At 44.1% G+C, this 25,249-nt stretch overlaps 1 protein-coding gene across 1 annotated transcript in view; it reads right to left on the reverse strand.

Annotated features, from left to right (window-relative positions):
• The window catches only part of LMBR1 (limb development membrane protein 1), an 802,485-nt gene that overhangs the window by 456,560 nt on the left and 320,676 nt on the right, over positions 1 to 25,249 (reverse strand). The window lies entirely within an intron of this gene.

Here is a 25,249-nt window from a genome sequence, read left to right on the forward strand (position 1 = left end):
TTTGCTATGGACAGAATTGTTTGGTTTAGATAAAGATTACTTATTTTTCTAAACTGGCGTGGAGTCCATTTGTAGTGTTTTCACTGTATTACTGTATGTGTGCACAAATGCTTTACACACTGCCCCCGAGATAAGCCTGTCTGATCCTGCCAAGCTATCAATGGGGTGAGCAGGGGTTATTTTGGAAGTATATACCCCTTACCCTGAATAGGAAGGAGGGTCCCCACTTGGACAAAGGTGCAACCAACTAGAGACCCCCATTTCTAACAATATCCCATTTGAATGTCTGCCCAACTCCTTAAAACTTTCTCAAACTTCCCACCCTAATAACCTTTCCCCCCGTTTCTTCTGCACTTCATATCTTTGTGTCCGTCTCCAACCAATGTCTGTTTCCCAATGTGTACATTTCCTCCTGTGTTTATTCTGTGTCCCTTTGCCTTTCCTCCTTCTCAGTCAGTCCACCCCCCACCAGATGCTCATTTTCCATCCTCTCGATTATATCAGACACAGGTCGAATATGGGACTTGATGTGGCCCTCCCAGAGCAGCTCTAGATATAGCAGCTGTGCCAAAACAGCCCAGCACCATTTAAAATGAATAGAAAAAACTAAAATGAAAAGTTAAATTATTGATACATAATAGAAACTAAAAAAGGAAAGAGAATCAGGTTGCACCTACTTTTTGGAACACATGTAACACAGTGCTTTAAAATTGACTACAATGAGACTATGAACATTAGGCTTAGTTACGACCACCTAAAAGTGTAGGAGCGATCAAACGCAATACTTCGTAAATAAATTTGTCACTAAAATAGACAGTCTGAAAGGGCACTTGTTTGCGAACTGGGATCTAATGATTTGTTAAACTTGTGTAAAGTGAGAAGTTTTTGTTTACAATAATAATCGCCGAGAAAGCACAATGGCAAAAAGTAAATAGGTATGCACCAAAGGAAAAGGAAAAATTGTATATTTATTAGGAGTACGCATAGATAATTATGTACCATTGTTAATTGCTTTCTACCATCAGTAGATCAGTAAGCCTTCGGCCAAAGCAGTCTTTGCACAGGGAAGAAGCAATTAACCACCAATAATGGCTTCTTAAACACTTGTGCCTGTGAATTTAGATGGAGAGTAATGGATACCGAATCCAATGGAAATGCTTTTATGAAGAAATGTTGAATTATTCGGGCAGACCGTGTGTACAAAACGAGAGTTAAAACTAAGAGCGTACAGGTCAGATTATTCCTTACAAAAAACGCCGTGTATAATGTTCAGCTTCAACAGGGAGGATTTGTAGTTAAGGGCTGTGGTAAATTGCTCACGTTGGGTGTCTGGCGTGACAATAACTGTTGAAATATCACTGCGTATTCTGTATGGACACCGAGGTCAAAACAGAACTGGGGTAACATTTCTTTAAAAGGTCCCAAGCAGGAGGCTTCCTTATTGTTTCAGCGGTACATGATTTCCTCTCACCCACAAAGAGAGAAAAAAACTTGCAAAGAATGTTCAAGTGCCACTAACACTAAGCAGCACTTCCTTAATCGTTCATTTCCAACCATTTATGGATGATCTGTGGCAAAAAAAGAGCCCAAATAATGAAAAAATGCCATGAAACCATACTGAGACAGACAGCCTCGCTCTCACGACCCCATTTCTGTGTCTATTTAAGATGGCGGGGCCTGATCCAAATTAGTCACAGGGAACAAAAAGAAAAGTCATCTGGCCATAAAATACAGTACAGGGTCACTTTTATGTAACTTTGCCAAAAGGGACATAAACCAGGACAATTTCAAACTGTGACACAGGATAGACGCATATTAAAAAATCTTTGTTTCTCCTCTATTGTGCTGTCATGTTGCACGGCTTTATAGGCGGCCTGCGCACCCGCGTGGGCCTCTTTGCTCCACCTGGCCCACCTCATTAATTAGGCAAGGAAGTTACCTTACATTTCTGTGTGATTGGCTTTTATTATCTGGCGCTTGTTTGAAGTTTTAGGAGTTAACCTTTTAATCCGACAGACTCGCTCTCTGTTGCTTCGCGGCTTTTTGGAGGGATGTCTGGATAATTTGCGTAATTAGTCAGGATGTTGCTGTCGCTAGTGGGATATTTAATGCATGAGCTTAAAATACTAAGATCGACATATGAAGGTAAAACCTACCAAGGCACTCCTCGAAAAATATAAAATAATTTCGGCGCAATTACAGAGATGAGTGATCTGGATATGCACCGTTTGTTCCTTTCCATATATAAATACACCACTATATAAATACGCCAACAGAGAAATACGTTATTAGTCGATTAGACCCATCGCCATGGGAAATAAAAAAAAAAATCGGAAAAGGGCAATTAACATAATACAATTTTATTTTTTTACTTTACAGTTGGTTTCACACATATGCTTAATGGACCATAGCATATGGGCATTGCGTCTCGACCTATGGGCATGTTAAATTACATTTTGTGCATTGTACAGCACATTTTGAATGATCACATTACACTCTCGGAGTCGGGGGTTAAAGTGAGTGGGGTCTCCCAACTTTTTTTAAATTTTGCACCAACAGTTTCCATACTTCTTGTTGCCTCACCCCCACATTCGCTGACCCCACCCCATTGCACTCCTCAGGGTTCTCGTTCTGTTTTATGCACCACAACCTCTGCTTGGAGTCTCAGTGCCACTACCGGTTCTGGGGTACCTAATTGCCTGGAGTCAAAGTGATCTGTTGACCTTGAATTAGAGTTCGTTCATGCTTTCAACGGTGTAAGGGGATTATCAGAGAATGATCTATTGCTTAGTAATGGATAATATTGGTTGGCTGGGTCTGGTTATCAATATGGGTAAACCATTTTGCGTATGGGTGTGTGCACAAAAACACTGGTTCCATTAAAAAAACTGTTCTGGAAGCCAAATTGAGGAGCACGATCATGAAAGATCAGAGTGAATGTTCAGTGAGGATATGAGGGCTCCATACCATGTCATGTAACATGTTCATTGTTATTTAAAGAAGTGCACACTCAGCATTTACAATCACCATGGTTCAATCAGATGTAAAGACAGACAACTGTTACCAGCAATTCAAACAACTACTAGCTGGCCAAGTCAAGAGGATGGACCAATAAATGCTACGTGCGCAAGGGCACTCAATATCCATGCACACATTGACATAGATGTAACATTCATGATGCTGCAAATTGATGGGCGTCAGAGTGCGTACACATGTGCCAGTGCAGTGCAAGCAGCTAGTGGGACTGTATGTACCAGGGACTGCAGAGCTTGAAATGTACAGATCTCCCCACACATTTCAATCACTACACTAAATGTGGACGTAGCACAACCAAAGCGTCTCAATACAACTTCCAACTGAGAACCAAGAACCATGGCAGAGACAGATGCTTTGTTGACACTACATCGTCCTCTAGCTCTCCCTAATAGTCTCTTGCAGGTCATTTGTAATCTCCAAACTTCATGGTGTTCAGAGCAAAAGTGAAAACTTTATTATTCTGAGATATAAACCTCTATGCTCACCAAGAGCCATCCCAATGGCTCCTTAATATGTAATATGCTGTTACGCATCCCACCAACTGGATTGGTGCGTGAAGAAGGAGTATAGCAGGTGCTGCAGCACTCAACCCATCTACCCAGATGATTTTGAAGAAGTTCAGCATAAGACTGGGGAAGAAAAAGACTATTTAACGGGATGTTCTTTCTGAATTTGCTACATCTCCAATGATCTGGAAAGGAGCCTGGAGAGCGCATGCGCTGCTCTGCGAGGCATGCTGTATTGAGGTAGGGGCTTGAAACTCTGCCCACATTTTTCTGTAAACTGTGGCTGTTCATTGGTCAAAAGGTTTGGTAGTCCCTCCTAAGTACCGCCTTGTCTCTTTTTGTAAGCTCTCATGGTGACACCCCCTGTTACGTGTGATGTTGCTCTGTAGACTTTAATTACAGCCTCTGAGTACTATTTTCTGAAATAGCGTTAACATGCCTGCTGTTGCAGACAGGACACGCTCTAGGGACGCTTTATTTTTATTCTTATAGTACAAATTTACAAAGCAATAGGTCTCGCATTTGCGAAGGTTTAAGCTATTGGCATTGTAAATTACAATGTCTTATTTACCTATTTTAAAAACAATACATAAATAAAAAGCATTTTCATTTACAATGCCAATAGCTCAAACTCTCATAAATGTGAGAGCTATTGCATTGCAAATGCTTGTTACAGACTACTGCTTATCCATGTATGAGTCAACGTGCGTTTACGTGTGTGGCTACTGAGTGAGGGCTTTTGTAAGTTAAGTTGTTAGTGATACTATTACTTAAGGATCTAGTAGACGGGGATAGGATATCACAAAGTAGATGGTGTACTCACCCCTTTTGATGCAAAGCTACCTATAAGCTACATTTAAATTGGTTTCAGATATTTAGAAATTCATCCATCAGGATTTATAAAGCACGGCTAATCACCCAAAAGGTATCCCTGTGCATGATCACAACTGGGATGAGGCACTCAGCATTTACATGTTCGAACATTTTAGGTAGTGTAAAAAGCAAACCAGAGCCCCTTGTTTTAACATTGTGATACTTAGGACACTGAAACCCCTTCAATTCATTATTGCTCCTTTTGTAAATGTTCTCACTTTTCAGCAGAAAAGGTCTCAATAGTAGGCCTACAACTTAGCGTTGCATGTGACAGTAGAGGCAAATGTATCCTGTAGCTTTGGTACACAATGACAATTCGCTTCACTCTTGCAGAGGGAATTTGTTTTCATTTTTGGATCTCTGAACATCTACTTTATTTTCAGCATGTATCATGTTATGCTATCCTACTGCAGGTGTTTTCCTAACTGCGATTTTGATTTTTTAACCCTGTCCGAGGTATTTTGGGATCTTAGCAACAGACACATGAAATCATTGAACTATTATACCATATATTTTGTCATGGACTAGGAATCTATCTCTGCTCCTTCCACCCTCTAGGAATAACCGATTTGCTACATTGATATACACATATAATGAATTCCTAGTGAGGAATAAATTAAGAGACTAAACCGGACCGAAGACGTAAATTAGAGGCAGTTTCTGTATTTTTCATTTGCGATCTTCTTTGTATTGATTCTGTGCTTGGAATTTAGACCAACATATCTCCATGGAAAATAAACATACAGCGTGTGCGACATTATAACTCATTGGCATTCAAGCATAACCATATCTGCTTAAATGTGAAGAAAATAATTGAACCTTCATCTCAGTATTTGGTGAGCGTAACTTTGTGTTAAAAATAATTAATAAATATGGTCCAATTTTAACAAAGTATTTACCAGACAATCAATAAATGTGTTTGCTTTATTCTGCTAGTTGGGCACCACCGATTTATTTACTGACTGGATCAGTTTGTTTTTATTAATGTCATACATAAATAAGGGAAGAGGTGTGGCGCCGCGGCTAGGGCGACTGACTCCGGAATATGGGGATCACGGTTCGATCCTGGCACCGGCGACAGATTAGCCCAGCACCATGTGACTCTTGCTTAATCTTCCCGACGGCCCTCAGCGCCTAGAGACCCTTACGGGTGATTGTGCGCTTTACAAATGTGGATTATTATATGTATATCTTCTATACAGGCACATATTTTTCATTGCATCTTGTGTCCATGCGTTTTGCCATTGAAACATTTTGGTGAAGCCTTCTTCAGGACAGAGTTTGGACAGTAGCAAACATTTATGAGGTCATAACATCTTTTTGAAATCTTAAAAACAAGCCAATGCATTTTAGTTTACTTGTAAAGTGGTCCTATTAATATGGCTGCATGAATATGAGCTTATTGCTATGTATCTGTGGACGCATCATACTGTTGGGACTCCTAATCGGAGAATGTTGTGTAAAATTTGAATAAATAAATATCAGTAAGGTATCATATTTAAAAGGTAGGACATATAATTAGGTGATTTCAATATAGATCTATATGGGCAATTCACACATCATAATAAACACAATTTGCTTGTCTCATTTATTATTAACCTTTTTTAAATATTTAACCTCAAATGGTAACACCTACTAATTTGTGTTGAGAGATTCGTAACAAACAAAACAGACTTGACAGGCCAATTATCAATGCAAAAAAGTTGTTTCAAAGTAATTACAGGCCTCATTAAAAACACCAAGTTCCTATAAGTGGGACTAGACAATAAAAAAATTAAGAACAAATTACACACAACAAATGCTTGACATTATAAGATTCGAACAGAACACTGCAGAACCAGTTGTTTGGCAGCATAAAAAGAGACTGAAAGAATTTTCAGTGTTGATAGGTCTTTTTAGGTCTCGGGCTTCGAGACCTATTGTCATGGAGTTCAGTCTCAACGGAGCCAGAGCGGTGAACGAGCGCCGATTGCATCTCGTGGACGCGCACGCCGAGCCTCCTGGAGCCGTGCACATCTCTTGCTCCACATTCACACTCACGGAAGCACACACTCACGCACGCGCACACACACACACATACACACACACACACACACACACACACTCCCTCTCTGCCCACTCCCTCTCTGCCGCCCCCCCTCGACCCCCACTCACCTGGCTCTTTCCCTCGCAGCGGGTCAGTCATGGCAGCAGGCAGACTCGGTGTCTTCTCCGGGGATCTTGAGCTGATGTGCACGCCCATGCTGCGTCTCGTGCGCGCCCGCCACGCTGTTTCGCGCCTGTTGATCCTCAGCTTGTTGCTTACAGCCAGTGGGTTGAACTTGAATGTACTCGACAAAATATCCTTATATAACTAAAAAGTGAGCATCATCTTCATCTCACGTTTGTAAAGGTAACCATGAACACCAATTGTGTTAAAATATATTGAATACGATAGATCACCTTCCACTCGCCCATACATATACTTTAAATTCCTTATTCATATTATTAGAACAAAGCAACGCAGAAGATAATTTTTGTTTGTCTGTGGGTGGGGAGATGGGGTTAGCACTCTCTGCCCTCTTTTCCTATCATTGACTCTTTGGCGCCTATAGGAAAGTGAGTGCAGAGTAGTGAGTAGTGAGTGCAGAGTAGTGAGTGCAGAGTAGTGAGTAGTGAGTGCAGAGTAGTGAGTGCAGATTGCAGAGTAGTGAGTGCAGATTGCAGAGTAGTGAGTGCAGAGTAGTGAGTAGTGAGTGCAGAGTAGTGAGTAGTGAGTGCAGAGTAGTGAGTAGTGAGTGCAGAGTAGTGAGTGCAGAGTAGTGAGTAGTGAGTGCAGAGTAGTGAGTAGTGAGTGCAGAGTAGTGAGTAGTGAGTGCAGAGTAGTGAGTGCAGAGTAGTGAGTAGTGAGTGCAGAGTAGTGAGTGCAGAGTAGTGAGTGCAGAGTAGTGAGTGCAGAGTAGTGAGTGGAGAGTAGTGAGTGGAGAGTAGTGAGTGGAGAGTAGTGAGTGGAGAGTAGTGAGTGGAGAGTAGTGAATAGTGAGTGCAGAGTAGTGAGTAGTGAGTGCAGAGTAGTGAGTGCAGAGTAGTGAGTGCAGAGTAGTGAGTGCAGAGTAGTGAGTGCAGAGTAGTGAGTTCAGAGTAGTGAGTTCAGAGTAGTGAGTGCAGAGTAGTGAGTGCAGAGTACTGAGTAGTGAGTGCAGAGTAGTGAGTAGTGAGTGCAGAGTAGTGAGTAGTGAGTAGCGAGTAGTGAGTGCAGAGTAGCGAGTGCAGAGTGCAGAGTAGTGAGTGCAGAGTAGTGAGTGCAGAGTAGTGAGTGCAGAGTAGTGAGTAGTGAGTGCAGAGTAGTGAGTGCAGTGTAGTGAGTAGTGAGTGCAGAGTAGTGAGTGCAGTGTAGTGAGTGCAGTGTAGTGAGTAGTGAGTGCAGAGTAGTGAGTGCAGAGTAGCGAGTGCAGAGTAGTGAGTGCAGAGTAGTGAGTGCAGAGTAGTGAGTGCAGAGTAGTGAGTGCAGTGTAGTGAGTGCAGAGTAGTGAGTGCAGTGTAGTGAGTGCAGTGTAGTGAGTGTAGTGAGTAGTGAGTGCAGAGAAGTGAGTGCAGTGTAGTGAGTAGTGAGTGCAGAGTAGTGAGTGCAGAGTAGTGAGTGCAGAGTAGTGAGTAGTGAGTGCAGAGTAGTGAGTGCAGATTGCAGAGTAATGAGTGCAGATTGCAGAGTAGTGAGTGCAGAGTAGTGAGTGCAGAGTAGTGAGTGCAGAGTAGTGAGTGCAGAGTAGTGAGTGCAGAGTAGTGAGTAGTGAGTGCAGAGTAGTGAGTAGTGAGTGCAGAGTAGTGAGTGCAGAGTAGTGAGTAGTGAGTGCAAAGTAGTGAGTGCAGAGTAGTGAGTGCAGAGTAGTGAGTGCAGAGTAGTGAGTGCAGAGTAGTGAGTGCAGAGTAGTGAGTGCAAAGTAGTGAGTGCAAAGTAGTGAGTAGTGAGTGCAAAGTAGTGAGTAGTGAGTGCAGAGTAGTGAGTAGTGAGTGCAAAGTAGTGAGTAGTGAGTGCAAAGTAGTGAGTGCAGAGTAGTGAGTGCAGAGTAGTGAGTAGTGAGTGCAGAGTAGTGAGTGCAGAGTAGTGAGTAGTGAGTGCAGAGTAGCGAGTAGTGAGCCCATACATATACTTTAAATTCCTTATTCATATTATTAGAACAAAGCAACGCAGAAGATAATTTTTGTTTGTCTGTGGGTGGGGAGATGGGGTTAGCACTCTCTGCCCTCTTTTCCTATCATTGACTCTTTGGCGCCTATAGGAAAAACCCAAGCTGCTTATACATTAGAGGAATTCAGCATAAGGATTATTATAGTGTGAGTGCAGAGTGCGCACAGTTCAGAGTGCGCAGAGTGCAGAGTGTGAAGTAGTTAGTGCAGAGTGAGTGAGCAGAGTGTGAGTGCAGAGTGTGAAGTAGTGAGTGCAGAGTGAGTGAGCAGAGTGTGAGTGCAGAGTGTGAAGTAGTGAGTGCAGAGTGAGTGTGCAGAGTGTGAATGCAGCGTGCAGAGTAGTGAGTGCAGAGTAGTGAGTGCAGAGTAGTGAGTGCAGAGTAGTGAGTGCAGAGTAGTGAGTGCAGAGTAGTGAGTGCAGAGTAGTGAGTGCAGAGTAGTGAGTGCAGAGTAGTGAGTGCAGAGTGTGAGTAGTGAGTGCAGAGTGTGAGTAGTGAGTGCAGAGTGTGAGTAGTGAGTGCAGAGTGTGAGTGCAGAGTGAAGAGTAGTGAGTACAGAGTGCAGAGTAGTGAGTACAGAGTGCAGAGTAGTGAGTACAGAGTGCAGAGTAGTGAGTACAGAGTGCAGAGTAGTGAGTACAGAGTGCAGAGTAGTGAGTGCAGAGTGCAGAGTAGTGAGTGCAGAGTAGTGAGTGCAGAGTAGTGAGTGCAGAGTGCAGAGTAGTGAGTGCAGAGTAGTGAGTGCAGAGTAGTGAGTGCAGAGTAGCGAGTGCAGAGTAGTGAGTGCAGAGTAGTGAGTAGTGAGTAGCGAGTAGTGAGTGCAGAGTAGCGAGTGCAGAGTGCAGAGTAGTGAGTGCAGAGTAGTGAGTGCAGAGTAGTGAGTGCAGAGTAGTGAGTAGTGAGTGCAGAGTAGTGAGTGCAGTGTAGTGAGTAGTGAGTGCAGAGTAGTGAGTGCAGTGTAGTGAGTGCAGTGTAGTGAGTAGTGAGTGCAGAGTAGTGAGTGCAGAGTGCAGAGTAGTGGGTGCAGAGTAGTGAGTGCAGAGTAGTGAGTGCAGAGTAGTGAGTGCAGTGTAGTGAGTGCAGTGTAGTGAGTGCAGTGTAGTGAGTAGTGAGTGCAGAGTAGTGAGTGCAGTGTAGTGAGTAGTGAGTGCAGAGTAGTGAGTGCAGAGTAGTGAGTGCAGAGTAGTGAGTGCAGAGTAGTGAGTAGTGAGTGCAGAGTAGTGAGTGCAGATTGCAGAGTAGTGAGTGCAGATTGCAGAGTAGTGAGTGCAGAGTAGTGAGTAGTGAGTGCAGAGTAGTGAGTAGTGAGTGCAGAGTAGTGAGTAGTGAGTGCAGAGTAGTGAGTGCAGAGTAGTGAGTAGTGAGTGCAGAGTAGTGAGTAGTGAGTGCAGAGTAGTGAGTGCAGAGTAGTGAGTAGTGAGTGTAGAGTAGTGAGTAGTGAGTGCAGAGTAGTGAGTGCAGAGTAGTGAGTGCAGAGTAGTGAGTGCAGAGTAGTGAGTGCAGAGTAGTGAGTGCAGAGTAGTGAGTGAAGAGTAGTGAGTGGAGAGTAGTGAGTGGAGAGTAGTGAGTGGAGAGTAGTGAGTGGAGAGTAGTGAATAGTGAGTGCAGAGTAGTGAGTAGTGAGTGCAGAGTAGTGAGTGCAGAGTAGTGAGTGCAGAGTAGTGAGTGCAGAGTAGTGAGTTCAGAGTAGTGAGTTCAGAGTAGTGAGTTCAGAGTAGTGAGTGCAGAGTAGTGAGCGCAGAGTACTGAGTAGTGAGTGCAGAGTAGTGAGTAGTGAGTGCAGAGTAGTGAGTAGTGAGTAGCGAGTAGTGAGTGCAGAGTAGCGAGTGCAGAGTGCAGAGTAGTGAGTGCAGAGTAGTGAGTGCAGAGTAGTGAGTGCAGAGTAGTGAGTGCAGAGTAGTGAGTGCAGAGTAGTGAGTAGTGAGTGCAGAGTAGTGAGTGCAGTGTAGTGAGTAGTGAGTGCAGAGTAGTGAGTGCAGTGTAGTGAGTGCAGTGTAGTGAGTAGTGAGTGCAGAGTAGTGAGTGCAGAGTAGCGAGTGCAGAGTAGCGAGTGCAGAGTAGTGAGTGCAGAGTAGTGAGTGCAGAGTAGTGAGTGCAGTGTAGTGAGTGCAGTGTAGTGAGTGCAGAGTAGTGAGTGCAGTGTAGTGAGTGCAGTGTAGTGAGTGCAGTGTAGTGAGTAGTGAGTGCAGAGAAGTGAGTGCAGTGTAGTGAGTAGTGAGTGCAGAGTAGTGAGTGCAGAGTAGTGAGTGCAGAGTAGTGAGTAGTGAGTGCAGAGTAGTGAGTGCAGATTGCAGAGTAATGAGTGCAGATTGCAGAGTAGTGAGTGCAGAGTAGTGAGTGCAGAGTAGTGAGTGCAGAGTAGTGAGTGCAGAGTAGTGAGTAGTGAGTAGCGAGTAGTGAGTGCAGAGTAGCGAGTGCAGAGTGCAGAGTAGTGAGTGCAGAGTAGTGAGTGCAGAGTAGTGAGTAGTGAGTGCAGAGTAGTGAGTGCAGTGTAGTGAGTAGTGAGTGCAGAGTAGTGAGTGCAGTGTAGTGAGTGCAGTGTAGTGAGTAGTGAGTGCAGAGTAGTGAGTGCAGAGTAGCGAGTGCAGAGTAGCGAGTGCAGAGTAGTGAGTGCAGAGTAGTGAGTGCAGAGTAGTGAGTGCAGTGTAGTGAGTGCAGTGTAGTGAGTGCAGAGTAGTGAGTGCAGTGTAGTGAGTGCAGTGTAGTGAGTGCAGTGTAGTGAGTAGTGAGTGCAGAGAAGTGAGTGCAGTGTAGTGAGTAGTGAGTGCAGAGTAGTGAGTGCAGAGTAGTGAGTGCAGAGTAGTGAGTAGTGAGTGCAGAGTAGTGAGTGCAGATTGCAGAGTAATGAGTGCAGATTGCAGAGTAGTGAGTGCAGAGTAGTGAGTGCAGAGTAGTGAGTGCAGAGTAGTGAGTAGTGAGTGCAGAGTAGTGAGTAGTGAGTGCAGAGTAGTGAGTGCAGAGTAGTGAGTAGTGAGTGCAAAGTAGTGAGTGCAGAGTAGTGAGTGCAGAGTAGTGAGTGCAGAGTAGTGAGTGCAGAGTAGTGAGTGCAGAGTAGTGAGTGCAAAGTAGTGAGTAGTGAGTGCAGAGTAGTGAGTAGTGAGTGAAAAGTAGTGAGTAGTGAGTGCAAAGTAGTGAGTGCAGAGTAGTGAGTGCAGAGTAGTGAGTAGTGAGTGCAGAGTAGTGAGTGCAGAGTAGTGAGTAGTGAGTGCAGAGTAGTGAGTGCAGAGTAGTGAGTATTGAGTGCAGAGTATTGAGTGCAGAGTAGTGAGTGCAGAGTAGTGAGTGCAAAGTAGTGAGTGCAAAGTAGTGAGTGCAGAGTAGTGAGTGCAGAGTAGTGAGTGCAGAGTAGTGAGTGCAGAGTAGTGAGTGCAGAGTAGTGAGTGCAGAGTAGTGAGTAGTGAGTGCAGAGTAGTGAGTAGTGAGTGCAAAGTAGTGAGTAGTGAGTGCAAAGTAGTGAGTGCAGAGTAGTGAGTGCAGAGTAGTGAGTAGTGAGTGCAGAGTAGTGAGTAGTGAGTGCAGAGTAGTGAGTAGTGAGTGCAGAGTAGTGAGTAGTGAGTGCAGAGTAGTGAGTAGTGAGTGCAGAGTAGTGAGTAGTGAGTGCAGAGTAGTGAGTGCAGAGTAGTGAGTGCAGAGTAGTGAGTGCAGAGTAGTGAGTGCAGAGTAGTGAGTGCAAAGTAGTGAGTGCAAAGTAGTGAGTAGTGAGTGCAGAGTAGTGAGTAGTGAGTGCAGAGTAGTGAGTAGTGAGTGCAAAGTAGTGAGTAGTGAGTGCAGAGTAGTGAGTGCAGAGTAGTGAGTGCAGAGTAGTGAGTGCAGAGTAGTGAGTGCAGAGTAGTGAGTGCAGAGTAGTGAGTGCAGAGTAGTGAGTGCAGAGTAGTGAGTGCAGAGTAGTGAGTAGTGAGTGCAGAGTAGTGAGTGCAGAGTAGTGAGTAGTGAGTGCAGAGTAGTGAGTAGTGAGAGCAGAGTAGTGAGTAGTGAGTGCAGAGTAGTGAGTAGTGAGTGCAAAGTAGTGAGTAGTGAGTGCAGAGTAGTGAGTGCAGAGTAGTGAGTAGTGAGTTCAGAGTAGTGAGTGCAGAGTAGTGAGTAGTGAGTGCAGAGTAGTGAGTAGTGAGTGCAGAGTAGTGAGTAGTGAGTGCAGAGTAGTGAGTAGTGAGTGCAGAGTAGTGAGTAGTGAGTGCAGAGTAGTGAGTAGTGAGTGCAGAGTAGTGAGTAGTGAGTGCAGAGTAGTGAGTGCAGAGTAGTGAGTGCAGAGTAGTGAGTGCAGAGTAGTGAGTGCAGAGCAGTGAGTAGTGAGTGCAGAGTAGTGAGTAGTGAGTGCAGAGTAGTGAGTAGTGAGTGCATAGTAGTGAGTAGTGAGTGCAGAGTAGTGAGTAGTGAGTGCAGAGTAGTGAGTAGTGAGTGCAAAGTAGTGAGTGCAGAGTAGTGAGTGCAGAGTAGTGAGTAGTGAGTGCAGAGTAGTGAGTAGTGAGTGCAGAGTAGTGAGTAGTGAGTGCAGAGTAGTGAGTGCAGAGTAGTGAGTATTGAGTGCAGAGTATTGAGTGCAGAGTAGTGAGTGCAAAGTAGTGAGTGCAAAGTAGTGAGTGCAGAGTAGTGAGTGCAGAGTAGTGAGTGCAGAGTAGTGAGTGCAGAGTAGTGAGTGCAGAGTAGTGAGTGCAGAGTAGTGAGTAGTGAGTGCAGAGTAGTGAGTAGTGAGTGCAAAGTAGTGAGTAGTGAGTGCAAAGTAGTGAGTGCAGAGTAGTGAGTGCAGAGTAGTGAGTAGTGAGTGCAGAGTAGTGAGTAGTGAGTGCAGAGTAGTGAGTAGTGAGTGCAGAGTAGTGAGTAGTGAGTGCAGAGTAGTGAGTAGTGAGTGCAAAGTAGTGAGTGCAGAGTAGTGAGTGCAGAGTAGTGAGTGCAGAGTAGTGAGTGCAGAGTAGTGAGTGCAGAGTAGTGAGTGCAGAGTAGTGAGTGCAGAGTAGTGAGTGCAAAGTAGTGAGTGCAAAGTAGTGAGTGCAAAGCAGTGAGTGCAAAGTAGTGAGTAGTGAGTGCAGAGTAGTGAGTAGTGAGTGCAGAGTAGTGAGTGCAGAGTAGTGAGTGCAGAGTAGTGAGTGCAGAGTAGTGAGTGCAGAGTAGTGAGTGCAGAGTAGTGAGTGCAGAGTAGTGAGTGCAGAGTAGTGAGTGCAAAGTAGTGAGTGCAAAGTAGTGAGTAGTGAGTGCAGAGTAGTGAGTAGTGAGTGCAGAGTAGTGAGTAGTGAGTGCAAAGTAGTGAGTAGTGAGTGCAAAGTAGTGAGTAGTGAGTGCAGAGTAGTGAGTGCAGAGTAGTGAGTGCAGAGTAGTGAGTGCAGAGTAGTGAGTGCAGAGTAGTAAGTGCAGAGTAGTGAGTGCAGAGTAGTGAGTTGAGTGCAGAGTAGTGAGTAGTGAGTGCAGAGTAGTGAGTAGTGAGAGCAGAGTAGTGAGTAGTGAGTGCAGAGTAGTGAGTAGTGAGTGCAAAGTAGTGAGTAGTGAGTTCAGAGTAGTGAGTAGTGAGTGCAGAGTAGTGAGTAGTGAGTGCAGAGTAGTGAGTGCAGAGTAGTGAGTAGTGAGTGCAGAGTAGTGAGTAGTGAGTGCAGAGTAGTGAGTGCAGAGTAGTGAGTAGTGAGTGCAGAGTAGTGAGTAGTGAGTGCAGAGTAGTGAGTGCAGAGTAGTGAGTGCAGAGTAGTGAGTGCAGAGTAGTGAGTGCAGAGTAGTGAGTGCAGAGTAGTGAGTGCAGAGTAGTGAGTGCAGAGTAGTGAGTAGTGAGTGCAGAGTAGTGAGTAGTGAGTGCAGAGTAGTGAGTAGTGAGTGCAGAGTAGTGAGTAGTGAGTGCAGAGTAGTGAGTGCAGAGTAGTGAGTGCAGAGTAGTGAGTGCAGAGTAGTGAGTGCAGAGTAGTGAGTGCAGAGTAGTGAGTGCAAAGTAGTGAGTGCAAAGTAGTGAGTGCAAAGTAGTGAGTGCAAAGTAGTGAGTGCAAAGTAGTGAGTGCAAAGTAGTGAGTAGTGAGTGCAGAGTAGTGAGTGCAGAGTAGTGAGTTCAGAGTAGTGAGTGCAAAGTAGTGAGTAGTGAGTGCAGAGTAGTGAGTAGTGAGTGCAGAGTAGTGAGTAGTGAGTGCAGAGTAGTGAGTAGTGAGTGCAGAGTAGTGAGTAGTGAGTGCAGAGTAGTGAGTGCAAAGTAGTGAGTGCAAAGTAGTGAGTGCAAAGTAGTGAGTGCAGAGTAGTGAGTGCAGAGTAGTGAGTGCAGAGTAGTGAGTGCAGAGTAGTGAGTGCAGAGTAGTGAGCGCAGAGTAGTGAGTGCAGAGTAGTGAGCGCAGAGTAGTGAGTAGTGAGTGCAGAGTAGTGAGTGCAGAGTAGTGAGTAGTGAGTGCAGAGTAGTGAGTAGTGAGTGCAAATTAGTGAGTGCAGAGTAGTGAGTGCAGAGTAGTGAGTGCAGAGTAGTGAGTGCAGAGTAGTGAGTGCAGAGTAGTGAGTGCAGAGTAGTGAGTGCAGAGTAGTGAGTGCAGAGTAGTGAGTGCTGAGTAGTGAGTGCAGAGTAGTGAGTGCAGAGTAGTGAGTGCAGAGTAGTGAGTGCAGAGTAGTGAGTGCAGAGTAGTGAGTGCAGAGTAGTGAGTGCAGAGTAGTGAGTGCAGAGTAGTGAGTGCAGAGTAGTGAGTTCAGAGTAGTGAGTGCAAAGTAGTGAGTAGTGAGTGCAGAGTAGTGAGTAGTGAGTGCAGAGTAGTGAGTGCAGAGTAGTGAGTAGTGAGTGCAGAGTAGTGAGTAGTGAGTGCAGAGTAGTGAGTAGTGAGTTCAGAGTAGTGAGTGCAGAGTAGTGAGTAGTGAGTGCAGAGTAGTGAGTAGTGAGTGCAGAGTAGTGAGTAGTGAGTGCAGAGTAGTGAGTAGTGAGTTCAGAGTAGTGAGTGCAGAGTAGTGAGTGCAGAGTAGTGAGTGCAGAGTAGTGAGTGCAGAGTAGTGAGTGCAAAGTAGTGAGTGCAAAGTAGTGAGTGCAAAGTAGTGAGTGCAAAGTAGTGAGTAGTGAGTGCAGAGTAGTGAGTGCAGAGTAGTGAGTTCAGAGTAGTGAGTGCAAAGTAGTGAGTAGTGAGTGCAGAGTAGTGAGTAGTGAGTGCAGAGTAGTGAGTGCAGAGTAGTGAGTAGTGAGTGCAGAGTAGTGAGTAGTGAGTGCAGAGTAGTGAGTAGTGAGTGCAGAGTAGTGAGTGCAGAGTAGTGAGTGTGCAGAGCAGTGAGTGTGCAGAGCAGTGAGTGTGCAGAGTGGTGTGTGCTGTTGAGTGCAGAGTGGTGTGTGCTGTTGAGTGCAGAGTGGTGTGTGCTGTTGAGTGCAGAGTGGTGTGTATTGGCAATGTAAATGACAATGCCATCTATTTATGATTTAAAGAAAAAAAAGAAATGTCATGAGCAATGCCAATAGCTCCACCTTTAATGACGCCGAGACCATTGCATTGTAAATGCTTGTTATGAATAGCAGTGTTGATACCTATACTTGTAATAGCCCATTTGAAACTTGGGAATGATTCATAATGAAAATATATTCCATGAAGCAGAGGAGTAATTGTATTCAGCCCAATTGGCTTAACAATAATCACTCCATTACAGCAAGCGGTGTGTTGCTGCTATCAAGAACTATTTTAGAGTTATATCTTCATCTTAGAAAGGCTCCACTGGCACCTAATTTAATAATGGCACCATTACTTTGATAATGCTCACGATACGCCATTATGTTAATTTTATGCACAAATAATTTAACAGTGATTGTATAAAGCAGGTCCTTGCGGTAAAGGAATATGCATTGCACCATTGATGAATGTTATTTGAAAAATGCAAACAAAACAATTCTTAGAAAGGATCCATTTTACAACCACCCCATATGAGTGGCACAAAGTCTGAAAGCAAAAAATTACATATGCATTGCATTATTAGATTTTGATGACAAGCTTTTTGCCGGAAATCTTTCAGAGTAGCCCAGGGTAAAAGGATTGCTTAGACTTACTCAAACTGTAAAAAAAACAATTTTTGCAATAAAAATGAGTTTAAAATCGCAGTATGGAGTGTCATTCATTGGACTGTCTTAAAGTGGCGCGTAGTACAGAGAAGGAGAGTGTCCTAGAGTATTGCGTCGTAAAGTGGAGTAGAGAGCTGTTTATTGGCTTAAAGTGAAGTTCAGGTGAGTAGAGTGTTGTACAGTTCAGGGTTGTCGAGTGCAGTGTTGCGGAGAGTCTCGCACAGTATAGAGTTGTACAGTGGAGTATCATTTGGGGAACAGTGCATGGTAGAGTGGTGAGTTCTAGTTAGTTTTATCTGTTTAGAGAGCTGAAAAGAATGCGTAAAGAGGTCGGCTACTTATAATAAATTGAAGGTGGTGGAAAAATTGTGAATGAAAGATATAAGTTTAACTTTAGAATTTTTAAAGTTTGTGTAGTTTAAGCTTGGTTTATATAGGGAAAAAGGTTTTCCTAACTATAACTAAGCTTTAACCTTTGGTTAATTTGATTGAATTGCAATGGTTTCTAAAAATGTTTAATAAAAATGTGTTTCAAATCGTAGAGTCCAGTTTTGTGAGTAGAAAGTTATGTGGAGTGTTGTACAATGCAGTGGAGGAGCTTATCGTAAAGTCTATTGCCAGAGTGGAGTATTGTAGATTGGAATTGAGTAGAGTAGAGTTTAGCGACATATCGTACAGAGCAGTAAAGTGTAATATAGTTCAGTGGCATGGTTTCTCATATAGTAGTCAAGAATCAGACTGGAATGGAGTGTCTAACAATAGAGTAGGGTGTCGTAGACTGTCAGAATGGAGAGTCGAGTAGGGGGAAGCAGAGTGTCAGAGTGGATTATCATCAAGTGGAGCGTCGCAGAGTACAGTGGAGGAGAGTGTCAGAGTGTAGTGCCATATCATATAGTGGAGTGGCATATGGTATAGAGAAGTTGAGTGGCATGTCATTGAAAGTCATACAGTATATTAAAGTGGCATAAAGTGGATGGGCGTAAAGTAGAGTTTCAGAGTGGCATAAAGTGTAGCATAGTGCTGTAGAGTGGAGTTGCAGACAGTGGAGTATGGTAGAGTGATGCAGAGTCGGACAAGGTGTAGTAGGGTGGAGTGGAGTACACTGTAGTGGGGTAGTGTGGAATAAAGTGTCAGAATGGAGTGCCGTTCCATTGACTATAGCAGCGTGGAGTGCATTAGAGGGGAGTGGCATAGCATACAGTCCAATAAAGCGCCATAAGTTCGAGTACCATGTTGTACAGTAGAGTGTAGTGCATGTCGGACAGAACTGAAAGGTGATGCAGACTACACTAGAGAAGAGTGGCATACAGTCTAGCTGAAATTTGAGGAGTGGTATACAGTACAGCACAGTGTTGTGGATTGGAATGCACTACTGTGTTATAGAGTACAATGGCAGAGTGGAGTGCAGTACTGTATAATAGTAGAGTGGAGTAAAGTGGGGTGCAGTGGCACACCAAGTTACAGTTACAGTGTTTAATAATGGATTAGAGTATTGCAGAGTGGCATGGAGTGGACTACAGTGTTGCACAGTTGCATATAGTATAGTACAGTGTTGTGCAGTGGAGTGTAGGGTAGGGTTATAGATACGAGTAAGGTCCGGTCTCACTTTATGCTCGTTTTCACTGCTTTTTGCACGCCTTTAATGCACTCGGAATTTTAACTAATTGTACACCTTAGGTGGTAAGTATTAACCTTTACTGTATACTTGAATATGCTTTTAGGGTATACAGGACTATGATCTGGAACTTTAACTAAAACTGAATTTGAATCTGAAATTGAACTGCATTCTGACCTAGGTTGTTGGGGGACACACAACATATTCTGTACGAGTGAAGGAAACAGCTGGAATGTTGTTAAGCTGTGTGCACAAAGGGCTTGAGCACGGTGGGCATATTTCCTCTATAGGGATGGCTAGGGTGGCCATCTTGAGAGTACGCACTCTAGCTTTTAAGCAGGGATGCTGCGCGGATGCAAGTGCTGTAAGGTCTGTGGTGAGTCCTGTCTCATGCTTCGTTCGATTTCGCTGCTTTTTTTATACGCTTTTCATACGCTCTGAATTTGAACTAATTGTAAACCTTAGGTGGTTCTTAGCAAGTATCAACTTTTACTGTATACTTGAATATGCTTTTACGCTACACATGAAAATTATCTAGAATTTGAACTAAAACTGAATTTGAATCTGAAATTGATCTGGATACTGACCTGGGTTGTTGGGGACAGGCACCATATTTTGTACGAGTGAAGAGAGCAGCTGGTGTGTTGTTAGGCTGTGTGCACAGCGGCCATTTTTCCTCTTAATGGATGGCTAGAGTGGCCATCTTAAGAGTGTGCTCTCTCGCTTCCCTAGCTTCCTGTATGCATTTACGCAGGGACGCTGTGAGGACGCGCCGCCAGCGCACCAAAGGCAAGCTCAACTGCCCCCATTAGCGTCCCGGAAGCTTCCAGAGCCAGCCACTATGTTGGTGCCATTATAAAAGGTACGTCCCGTCTCCTCTTGCCCTTCTCACCTTCATGATTTGGCCCCTACTTCTAGATGTATACCTTTTAACTTCTATACTCTGAGTCTTTCAGAAAGTAAGTGTACATCATGTGACTTCTACATTAATCCTAGGGAGCAATCTCCTACTCCTCAACCTGAGCGGAGCCCTTTTTTTATGGCAGCTCTGATCAACTCTCGCTCCCTCCCAAAACATGATAATAATTTAAATGAATAACTGTGTGATGAATATCCTGGCGCTTTTTTTGTAACTATAACCTGGCTTACAGACTCCTCTGGCCCGCATATCTGGGTACCAGTTCTAAACGACTTAAAATTGTGAGGAAAGACCGAGACAGGGACAGAGGGGGAGGGCTTGCTATTAATTATAAGGCAAGCTGCACACTGGCCCAGCTGCCCCTAATGGAATTAGAAGGAGCAGAGACTTTGGGGTTTACGCTCTCCCTCTCATCTAAGCAATCTATATCTGAAACACTTATCTATAAACCTCCTCATCCCTCCGATGGGTCCGGTGAGTTCGTCCCTCTCTACGTGAAATCCTCTCCAGTCTTACCCTCAGATACGCATTGTATCTTGCTGGGAGAATTTAACTTACACATGGACAGCGAATCTGCTAAAGAAAGTTTAAAGCTTCTGGAGAACTTAGCGGCTTTGGGCCTTACCCAAACAGTTTTTGCCCGTTCTCATCTGGCCGGACATAAGTTAGACCAAATCTTCACTTCCATATCCCATGAAGTTGATTCTCCTACTCCACTGATTTGGTCTGACCACTATATGCTCAGGTTTAGATGGGCAAAGCTTACAAACACCTTCTTAATAAAGGCAACTTATCCTGTACGGTAAGAGCCTTCCATAAACTTCAACTGGAAACCTTATGTAACAGACTTTAAGCAGATAAGCCTTCTCTTACCGGCAATATCAATGAGGAGGATTGACAGTTGTATTTAGTCCACTAGCCTAGCTTTAGCGCCAAAAAGTAAAACTCAACAACGTCGTATCAAAGTGCCCAGTCCTTGATATACCCTTTCCCTCAAAAGAATAAAGCTAGAATGTAAACGAAAAGAGAGGCAATGGTCGGTAAGCTAGTGCAAAAAGGCAAAAGCAGAATATGAAGAGGGAAGCACTATTAAGAAATTAAATTAGCAAAAAAAAGTCTACTTTGAGGCCAACATTTTAAAGGCGGGAATCCACTCCAGAGACATTTTTAAAATTGTTAAATCCTTTTCCTCTCCCAAAGTAGGTACCAACCATAAACCCCAGTCCATGGAATGGTGTGAAAAAATAGAGATTATTCAGGCCAGCCTCCCAGAGTTGGAAGTAGTATATTGAGCCCTTGCACAGAGGTAGTCACTCAAAATGAGATAGAAAACCGGTTGCAGTCCGGCCATAATCCTTCCCTTTCCGTCTCCATCACTAAAGCTGAAGCAAGCTCTCTGAATTCCTTCTTTCCATCTCTCTGGATGAATTTCTGCTAGCCGCAAGGTGCCTCAAATCGGGCTGCCCTCTGGACCCTGCCCCCTCTTATCCTTGCTCGGGGGGCAGAGGCTATCAACCCGTTGGAGAACTAGTTTTTGAATATCTCACTCTCGTCAACTACTGTACCTCTAAAATGGAAACAAGCGAAAGTCGTACCGTAGCTTTAGAAACTCATTCAGACCCCTCTGACCCGACCAACTAAATGCCGAGCTCTCTCCTCCCAGCCATCTCAAAGGTGCTGCAGAATCATGTAAATCAGCAGATATCATCAAACATTGAAAGGAATAGCTTAGTACATGCTAGCCAATTTGGTGTTCGCCCTAATTACAGTATCGAAACAGCTTTACTGGAGGTTGTTGAATGCATCCGACTTAGTCTGGAAGTGGGTGAAAGGGCACTGCTAGCTCTTTTAGATATATTGGCTGCTTTTGATATGATCTCACACCATATCCTCTTGGCCCGTCTACACTCAGTAGGTGTTGGGGGAACTGGCCTGGAAGTGGCTTGCATCCTTTCTGGAGGAGAGGGGACAAGAGGTATGGTGCCACCTCTTCGTACAAATCCCGCAATCTAAGTATAGGAGTACCTCAGGGCTCTGCCCTGAGCCGGACTATTTAATATTTAACTCACTCCTTTGGCTACCTTGGCAGACTCTTTAGGGGCAAAAATTGAGTCATATGGAGATGACACTCAGCGGCTCTTTTCTGGGAAGAATAGTGAGCCCTGCCCGAGCAACAAGATCCGCAACTGCCTTTCTGCGGTGTTTGGGTGGCTGTCCACAAACCAACTTAAATGTAAGGCTGGAAAAACAGAGCTGCTTTTCTTTAGTTCAGAGGCCAGGACACCTTGGCAGACCTTTTGGGCATCTGTTGCCCCTCACTTACAAAACATCTGGTGTTGAAAATCTGGGCTTTAAATTTGATGGTCGATTGCTATTCCACTCGGAAGTAAATTCAATGGCGGGCACTTGTTTTGCCCTTCTGCAGAAGTTTCTGTTCATATTGTCCTTTGCGGCCAGACAACAAGTGACTAGAGCCCTGATCATCTCTCGCCTTGACTGTGGGAACGGACTATTCTTGCATGCCCAAATACTTGACTGATAGGCTGCAGCTGGTACAGAATGCAACGGCCCTAACTATCTCCGGGCTCCAGAGTGACTCATGTATCATATCTTCTTAAGAATCTTCACTGGTTGTCAGAAAGGAAGAGGATTATCTTTAAGACTCTGCTTGTGACCCATAAAGCCCTATACGGAACTGACCCATCTACAAGACAGATTTAAGTTCTATGCCCCCAGAGAAACCTTTGCTCTGCGAATCTCTGCCTCGCCAGAATCCCACGAATCAGGAAGGCAAGGTCTCGTGCAAAGCACTTTCTTTGCTTGGTCCCTCCTCTGGAACAAACTTCCATTGACCCTCAGATGATTCAAGGCAACGCCTGCGTTTCAGAAAAAGCTCCAGACCCGTCTTTTTTCCAACCCCTAGTTCGTTTCTTCTGCCCCTGCTGTCACCCTTTCCGCATTAGCGCCAAGACATTCCCAGGAATAACTGTTGCGCTAAATAAGTAAACCCACATAGACAAAGTGTTGAAGAGTGGTATACAGTGTAGTAAGTAGAGTGTTGTATAGTGGAGTTGCGTAGTGGACAGTAGTGTGTAAAACAGTGGAGCTGCGCAGAGTGAATCGTTGTATAGTACTGTAGAGTGAGGTAAAGCCTTCTACAATAGAGTTGAGAGGAGTGGCACAACGTAGTGTGGCATAAAGTACAACAGAGTATCGGTGTGCAGTAGAGTGGCATGGAATGGAGTGCCCAAGCGAAGGTAGTAAACTGTTAGAAATTGGAGGGGGGGGGTCTCATACAGTGGAGTACTGTGTCATATAGTAAGTGTTGAATAGTGAAAACAGATTGTTGTACAATGGAGTGTTTGGCATAGACTTGAGTATAGAGTTGGACTGTGAAGTGTACGGAGATAGAGTGGAGTTGAAATGTCGCAGAGTGCCATAAAGCGTGGTAGACTTTTATAGGCTATAGTTATATAGAGTGGAGGGGAGTGTCATACAGTGGAGATGCGTAGAGTGGACTGGCGTCCACTGAAGTGGTGCAGAGTACATTACCGTAAAGTGGAGTAGCATACATTGGAATAGCGTGGTGGATTACTGTACAGTGGAGTGGCACAGAGAGAAATAACAGTGTGTGGAGTGGTGTACAGTAGAGTGATAGACTGGAATAAGGTATAGTGGATTTATGTAAAATGGGGTGGCTTACATTGATGTTGTCTAGAGTTGAGGAAACAGTTATTAACTGGAGTGGCGTCTCATACAGTAGATTGGAATGCTGTGTTGTACAGTGTTAGAAAATGTTGCAGAGATTTGTGGAGTTATGTAGAGTTATATAGAGTGGAGGAGAGTACTCTGGAATGGGGTAGAATGGAGTAGCATACAAGGGAGTGGCATAAAGTTGACTAGTAAAGTGGAATAGCATAGTCTGGAGTGGCTTAGTGTGGAGTGGCGTGGAATGGGATAGAGTGTAATAGCGCATAGTGTAGTAGTGTATAGTGGAGTGGCATAGAGTGGAGTGGTGTATTGTGGGGGTAGAGTGTAATAGCATACAGTGTGTGGGGTAAGATGGAATACCATACAGTAGATTGGAAAAGATTGAAGTTGCGTACAGTGTAATAGCGTACAGTGGAGAGGCGTAGGGTGGAGTACAGAGAAGTGGCGTAGAGTAGAATAGCATAGAGTAGAACAGCGTAGACTGGATTGGCGTAGAGTGGATTGGGCTAGAGTGGAATAGCATATAGTGAAGTGGCGTTCAATGGACCTGCATAGAGTGGAGTGGTCTACACTGAAGTGGCATAGAATGAGGTAGTGTATAGTGGAGTGGCATACAGTGGATTAGTTTAGAGGGTAGTGGTGTAGAGTGGAATAGCATATAGTGGAGTAGCTTACAGTGCAGTGGCGTATAGTGAAATGGTGTAGACTGGAGTGGTGTATACAGGAGTGGGATGGAGTATAACAGCATACAGAGGAGTGGCGTAGAATCGTGTGGTGTCCAATGGAATAGTGTAGAATTGTGTGGCTTAGAGTTGAGTGGCATACCCTAGATTAGCATACAGTGGAGTGGCATACAGTGAGATAACCTAGAGCGGAGGGGCGGTACAGTGGAATGGTGAAGAGTGAAACAGCATATACTGAAGTATCTTATAGCACAGTGTGGAGTGGCGTACACTGAAGTGGCGTTGAGTGGAGTTGTGCACAGTGTATTAATGTAGAGTGGACTGGCGTGGAGCGGAGTTGTGTACAGTGTAATAGACTGTTGTACAGTGGACTGGTATAGAATAATAGTGTATAGCGGAGTAGAGTATGGTTGAGTGGTGTAGACTGGAATGGAATGTATGTGAAATTTAGCAGCAATGTAGATTATGGAGTGCACACTAATAAAAAACAACAAATTGTGCTGTCTTGCGTTTCTCCAGATTTACCTATCAAAATGGTGTAATGCTTTGTGGCCTTGTTTGCTTTGTAAATCTGACTTTAGTACTGCTTGCCCATGAGACACCATGAGTGACACAAGCGTACTTCAATCCAATAATTCAGATGCCTTAGTTATGTTTATGGCCATGGTATACTGCTGTAACTTTGCAGTACACTGTGGTACATGATGACAAGACATAATATTATTGGGAAATGCTGTTTTTAGGGAATGAAAAGGCAGCCATACTACACTTTGGCAGTGTTCAGTGTTAGGGCCTTAAATATATCTAAGTAGTAGGTATTAAAACTTTATTAAAGTGGTACTAGGTAGGGACATTTATTTATATATAATGTTTTACATATTTTGAGATAAGTGTACAGCCATGTACTGTGGTAGTTTCATGAAATTGTGTGAAATTCCACAAAAGTACAGCGGTGACAGATATCACAAAGTTTAAATGCCTTCTAACTTAAAAAATGCTTACCCTACTTAACTGCAATATCCCAAAAGCCTAATCTCTGCACCATAATGTATAATCAGTACAGCTGTTTTCGTGCTAAGTCAATGGAAAATGCAGTGGTGAAAAAACGTGTTTTAGGGCCCTCCTTTTATCTTTGCACCCCTTAACGATTCATCACAAAAATTTACATCATCTCAAAATAACGAAAATGCTATAGGTCTGGAATAATTTTGGGTGATTCATCAAATGGGTAGAAAGTTATTAGGGAGCTAAAATCTGAGAAATTCCTATCTCTAGGAATACTAGCTATAACTACAGAGTGGCAATCAGATTTAATGTGGAGTCTTTCTTTTTATCCATTTTATTTGTTATCCATTTGTATATTGGTTTTACATAATCATGTGATCATAAATAGGTCTTTCAGTTGCTCATGTAGTAAATCTGAAACTTTAAATATTTAGTCTAGTTAATTTTTTGCTCTTCCTTGCGACTTTTAGTAGTATTGTGCTACACAGATAATACTAAGTTCTTGGCCTTTATAACTTCATTAGCGGCCCGTCTCGACGTTGTCCGGGTATGACAGACATGTCTGCGATTAGAATGCGCCCCAGCGATATGTGCTTCTTGCCGTCCTGTCTGCAATTAGAATGCGCCCCAGCGATATGTGCAGGCGCCGACGCGTGTGTACCTGCTCTGAAGTCCAGCGACATGTGCCTCTTGCCGTCCTGCCGTGCACATCGTGCCCGGGCTCTGCATCCACAACACGGCGTGATGCACTGAGACGCTA

The sequence above is a fragment of the Lissotriton vulgaris genome, chromosome 10 (assembly GCF_964263255.1).
Source record: "Lissotriton vulgaris chromosome 10, aLisVul1.2, whole genome shotgun sequence".
Lineage (NCBI taxonomy): Eukaryota > Metazoa > Chordata > Amphibia > Caudata > Salamandridae > Lissotriton > Lissotriton vulgaris.